Here is a 6,045-nt window from a genome sequence, read left to right as displayed (position 1 = left end):
TTTTCCAAAAATTTTCAATTTTTATCATTTTTGTTTTAAAAAGTCAAGTTAAAATTTCCCATCCCCACACTAGTATGAGCATTGTCCTCAATGGCCAATACGATAGAAAATTATGCAATTTATATGAAAATGCATGATTTCTAAGCTAAATGCAAATTATATGATATATAAACAAGAATGAATGCAAACTAAGCTATGCTATATGATGCATGGTTTTTGTTATGGTGGAGAGCATAATTTAGATTAGCCCAATGCATATGCATAAACTTTCCCAAACCAAAATAGACACTATTTCTAATGTCAAAAATTGGGGGAGTTCATGCATAAAAAATGCAATGCATGAAACTAAAATTTGTCATTTTGGATTTTGAAAGTGGGAGCAATAAAAATGAACACCTTAATGGAACCAAGGTGTTAGTCCTCCAATGTTACTAGGACTCCACAAAATGATCAAGATAAAATAAAAACAAGAGAAGTAGACAAACCATAAAGAAGGTGTAAGCATGTAGGATCCTCCAAGAGTTTGCTAGTCCTCACCCATCGTGTCATCATCATCGTCTCCATTATCATCATCAACCTCCTCACTTGAGGCATCATCAACCTCCATGGATGTGGAGTCATTTCCACTCTCACTTTCACTTGCTTGTTCATCCTCACTTTCCTCTTCTTCTTGAACTTCTTCATCTTCACCTTCTTGCTCATCACTCTCATCAACAACCATCTCCTCTTCACCCGGTATACCACCTCTAGAAGTGCTAGGAAACAATACCTCCTTATCCGCCCAACTAGGCAAAGGACAAGATGGATCGATAAGTCCTTGCCTAGCAAGATGTAGGAGGGCGGATATTGTGCTTTGTAAGAATCAACTCTATCATTATAAGCTTGTTTATGTGTTTCCCTCATCAATAGAGTCAAGTAATCGTTTCCTGCCTTGGCATTTTCGGGGTTGAACTCGTGGTAGACAAATGGATAAGGTGGGGTGATAATGGAGGAGGAGGGCTCGGCAACTTCTTCCCCTTGGTGTTGAATGATGTATTTGGCTTCTTAGGAGAGTGGGAGAAGGTAATTCGGTCTATGAACATTCAAGCGGTAAATATTGCTAGGCAATGTGAAGGATTTAGCTTCATTTGTCAACCAACCAAATTTGTTATCAAGAGTATCATTCTTGACCCATTTGAAATTTAGAATCATGGTGGGCAAATCTATGAAATGGCCTCCTTTTATCGGTGTATAAGTGTTATTCTTATTGAAATCCCGGTTAAAGTGCTTAGCCAAATAAGTAACTAATACTCCATTGGCAATAAAGGCCGTGTCTTCTTTGCGACAATCAACATTAAGCCATCTTTCAATTAAAAGTCGTAACGCATTGTATGGCTTGGTGAACTCTCTCCCAATGTTCAAAGCCGATTCAAGAAGAACAAAATCAAGTTCGGTAAGATGATTTGTGCCTTTCCTAGCTATCAAGTTATTCCCAACAACCTTATGCCATACTCTTATGTCCGGATGATGGACAAAGAGAGCAGGACAATCATGATAAGATGTGAATTTCTTTCCGTAAATGGCCTTCCATAGAGGAGCGGGGTCATACTTGGTAGGCTTCTTTGTGTATTTCGGGCTATCACTAAGGCCAAATATCTTACCAATTTCGTCATAAGACAACTTTCTATCAACATTCTCGAGACGAAACTCAATATTGGTTAGGGTCTCCACCTTGGTGACTTTCAAAGAGCTCAAAAACTCTAAGGTGAGGGAAGAGTAGGCCAATTCTTGCATTTCAAACAATTTACTTAATCCCATAGACTCGAAAAAGGTCTTTGTTTGTTCAAGAACACACAATTTTGACAATGTATCTTGACAATTGAACTTGGTAGGCATGATGGTTTTCTTAGCAAAGAGAATAAATTTCTTCCTATGGGAGTCGGAAGTGAAAATTACCTCCGGCTAATCGGCTAATTGTTCAATGACCAGAGTAGTAGAAGTAGTAGCTTCCATAGGAGGATTTTGTTCTTGAATCTCCAACCTTGCATTATGAACTACCAATGCCTTTGATGCTTGCTTGTCTTGAAGAGCTTGTTGTCTCTTAGAAAGGTTCTTCTTTTGGGGCGCCTTGCTTCCACCTTTTGTTCTTGCCATACTCCTTTGCTTAGTAACACCAATGAAAGCTTGAAATCTTCAATTTCTAGTAATGCCCAAATCGATTTAGGATAGATGAATGTTGTCTTGTATCCCAAAAATCGACTCAAAACTTGAAGATTTTGGTGTTTTAATCACTTGTTGTTGCTAAAGGAGTGATTTAATTTTGATTTTGAGGAAGTTTGGATTTGATTTGGTTGATTTTGGTTGAAAAATTTGATTTTTGTTGATGGAGAGGATGAGGGTTTTGGGGTTTTGGGTAGTGTTTGTGTTTGAAATAATGAAAATGAATTGTGAAGGAGGGGTTTAAAGACCCGTTGAATTTTGAAAAGCATAGGGAGACGAGCGGCCTGCCCTCGGGACGCTCGGATTCTTCAGTTTTTGGGTTCAGGAAAAACGCCTGGGGACGAGCATCTCGAAGGTAAGACGAGCGGATTCTGGAGCTGGGACAAGGGTCTTCTGCTTGAGACGCTCGGATTCCTTTCCAGGGAGAAATCCAAACATTGGCAGTGTAAAGACGAGCGTCTTTTCCTCTGGGACGACCGTCCTGGCTGAGACAAGCGGATTCCTTACTGGGACGCTCGGATTCTCAGTCAGACCCAAAAAATAATTCTGCAGCTTCACAAGACGAGCGTCTTATGCACTGGACGCCCGGGTTCATTTCAAGACGAGCGGATTTACCTCGGGCCGCTCGGATTCTACCGTTTCTACACGGATTCAGGTCCATCCGTGGGTGCTTCGTAACCCGTGTCATTTCATTCTCCAATTCTTGTGTTCTTCATTCTGAGGACACTACAAAGGCATGGATAGCCTAGGCAATTGCTATCCCCACACTAAGGCAAAACACTACACATCAATAAACTCATATCCCTCCCTCACTTCTCTCAAAATGATGAAAATCTTGATCAAGGCATAGAAATATAAATCTAAAAATGACAAAAATGCAATACGATAATTAAAATGCTAGTTAGGGAGTTAGAATATTTACAAGTGGTGGTTTATGGAGGACTCCACCAAACTCTCATCCAATAATGAGATGTCAAGGGGGCATGTTCAAGGTGTTGTTGATGTTACTCAACACCTTGAAGAAGTAGTCGAAAGCTTGTTCATTGTCATGATAAAGATCTTTAATAGACCTTTGCACTTGTTGTTCTCCATTATGGTCTTGGGCCATAGCATTACCGATATAGGGATTGAATATCCCTTCAAACTCATCATCCCAAAGACCGCATACTTCGTCCACTTGATCACTAAAAATGTCTTGAGTTGATGAAGACAACTCTCCTTCTTTCTTTTCTTGGCCAATGAGGCCTTTTTCTTCACTTGTCATGGGTGAGCTTTTCAAGCTCTCATTGTTGAAATTTCCTTGCTCTTTTGATGGAGCATCATCCACTTTCTTCTTCCATTGAAATGCCAACTTCTTCCTATCATCTTTCTGGCTATAGTGATCAACCATAAAACATGGCTCATGCAATCGTGGAGCTCTCATAGTCTTGTCAAGATTGAAAGTGATGGTTTCATCTCCCACTTCAAGGGTGAGCTCTCCATGTTTTACATCGATCACCGCTCCCGCGGTGTGCAAGAAAGGTCTTCATAAGATAATAGGAATGTTGGAGTCTTCTTCCATGTCAACAATAACAAAATCCACCGGAATGAAGAATTTGCCAATTCTTACGGGAACATCTTCCCATACCCCTAAAGGAGTATTTGTTGATCTATCCGCCATTTGAAGCATGATGTTGGTGCATTTAAGTTCTCCCATTCCTAGCCTCTTGCTTACCGAATATGGCATGACACTAACACTTGCCCCAGGGTCACATAAAGCTTTGTTGATTGTAGTGTCACCAATACTGCATGGAATGGAGAAACTTCCCGAATCCTTGAGCTTTGGAGGTGAACTTCCTTGAAGAATAGCACTACTCACTTTAGTGAAAGCAATAGTCTCAAACTTCCGGATTGATTTCTTCTTTGTAAGGATATCTTTCATATACTTTGCATAGGCCGGAACATGATTGATCAATTCCGTGAATGGAATCGAGACTTCTAAATTCTTCACAATCTCCATGAATTTTCCAAGTTGGTCATCAAACTTAGGCTTAGCTTGACGACTCGGGAATGGAAGTCTAATCACAATAGGCTCCTTTTCTTTGGCCTTCTCTTCATCCTTCTTTGAAACTTCTTGAATGGTGGGTTCTTCTTCTTTAGAGTTTTCAACAACTCTTTCCTTGTCACTAGCATTCACAACATCTTCGTCAACGGGCTTCTTCGGCCCTTCATACCTTGTACCACTCCTCAAATGGATAACACTCACCGATTCTTGTCTTGGGGTATTACCTTGAGGTGGTAATTGCCCCTTTTGTCTTTGTGAACTTGACGATGCTAATTGAGACATTTGGGTCTCCAACATCTTTGTGTGAGCTAGTATGTTGTTAATGGTGATGTCTTTTGCTTGGCTATCCTTTTGCATTTGAGTGAAAAACTCTTGTTGGTTCTTTTGCATTTGGAGGACCGCTTTTTGAACATCAAAACCTTGGTCATTTGATTGAGTGTATGGAGTTTAATTTTGGTAACCTTGGTTTTGGTTGTAAAAGGGTCTTTGATTTTGGTTTCTCATTGGAGGTGGGGTGTATGTTGTTTGAGGGTTTTGAACATTTTGGCTTTTGTATGAGAGATTTGGATGGAATTTGGTGTTTTCATTGTGATAGTTGGAATAAGGGGTACCACTCTTGTATGCTTGAAAAGCATTCACTTGCTCAATTGTTCCCCTACATTCACTTTGGTCATGTCCCAAAGTTCCACAATTCTCATATATTCCACTTGGAATTGATGAAGATGCCACCATGGCATTAACATGTTGCTTAGGTGATTTGGAGGCTTCTTCAAGTTTAGCCATAGCCTTCTCAAACTTCAAGTTGATGGTATCAATATGAGCATTAAGTTGAGCACCCAATTGAGTAATAGAGTCCACTTCATGCTTTCCTCCTCTAGTAACCTTTCGAGATCTACTATATTGTGAGTTATGGACCGCCATTTCCTCAATCTTGTTCCATGTTTGATTATCGTCAACTTCGGTGAACATACCATTTGATCCCATGTTGAGAATGTTTCGGGAGTCTTCATAAAGACCATTCCAAAATTGTTGTACCAAGAACCACTCGCTAAGTCCATGATGAGGACATGAGCGATAAGTTCCTTTGAATCTCTCCTAAGCTTCATACAAAGATTCTTCGTCCCTTTGTTTGAACCCCGTGATTTGGCTCTTAGCATGTTAGTCTTTTCCAGAGGGTAGAACTTTTTGTAGAAAGCAAAAGCCAATTTCTTCCAAGATTCAATACCAAGAGTAGCCTTATCAAGGCTCTTTAACCATTGTTTCGCGGTACCAATAAAAGAAAAAGGAAATAAGACCCATCGAATTTGATCTTGAGTCACTCCGGTTTGTGAAATCGCATCACAATAGTCACAAAAAGTTTCCATGTGAGAATGAGGGTCTTCACTAGGCATCCCCCCAAATTGGCTTCTTTCGACTAATTGGATAAATGCAGATTTTGCAATGAAATTACCGGTCAAGTGTTGTGGTGTGGGAGTACCATTTGGTAGGTTCTCCTCGGTTGGTACGGAATGTGATGAAAATTTAGGCATTGTGGGTTTATTTTGGGTGGGTTTTGTGTTGGGTTCTCTTCTCCTTCTATTGCAAAAGGGTAGATGAACTCAATATTGTTTGGTTGAATATCCACAATTTCACCAATACCTCTTAAAGTATTTCTAGCAAGTCTTCTATTGGTTGTCAAAGTTCTTTCAATTTCATGATCAATGGGTAACAAGTTACCTTGTGATCTTCTAGACATGCAAAATATCAAACAACTTGAAAACAATTAGAATAAACCTTGAGGAGTTTTACTTCCCCAAGGCAAA

The 6,045-nt window shown here is 39.9% G+C and overlaps 1 non-coding gene across 1 annotated transcript; it reads left to right on the top strand.

Annotated features, from left to right (window-relative positions):
* The first annotated feature begins 5,294 nt into the window (after positions 1-5,294).
* LOC141610414 (small nucleolar RNA R71) lies at positions 5,295-5,400 on the top strand. The gene has a single exon (XR_012528324.1). It is a non-coding gene; the product is annotated as a small nucleolar RNA R71 (small nucleolar RNA).
* The last annotated feature ends 645 nt before the right edge of the window (positions 5,401-6,045 follow it).

The sequence above is a fragment of the Silene latifolia genome, chromosome 10 (assembly GCF_048544455.1).
Source record: "Silene latifolia isolate original U9 population chromosome 10, ASM4854445v1, whole genome shotgun sequence".
In the NCBI taxonomy this organism is placed as follows: domain Eukaryota; kingdom Viridiplantae; phylum Streptophyta; class Magnoliopsida; order Caryophyllales; family Caryophyllaceae; genus Silene; species Silene latifolia.
Note: the sequence above shows the minus strand (reverse complement) of the source record. Positions and strands in the feature narration are given on the sequence as shown.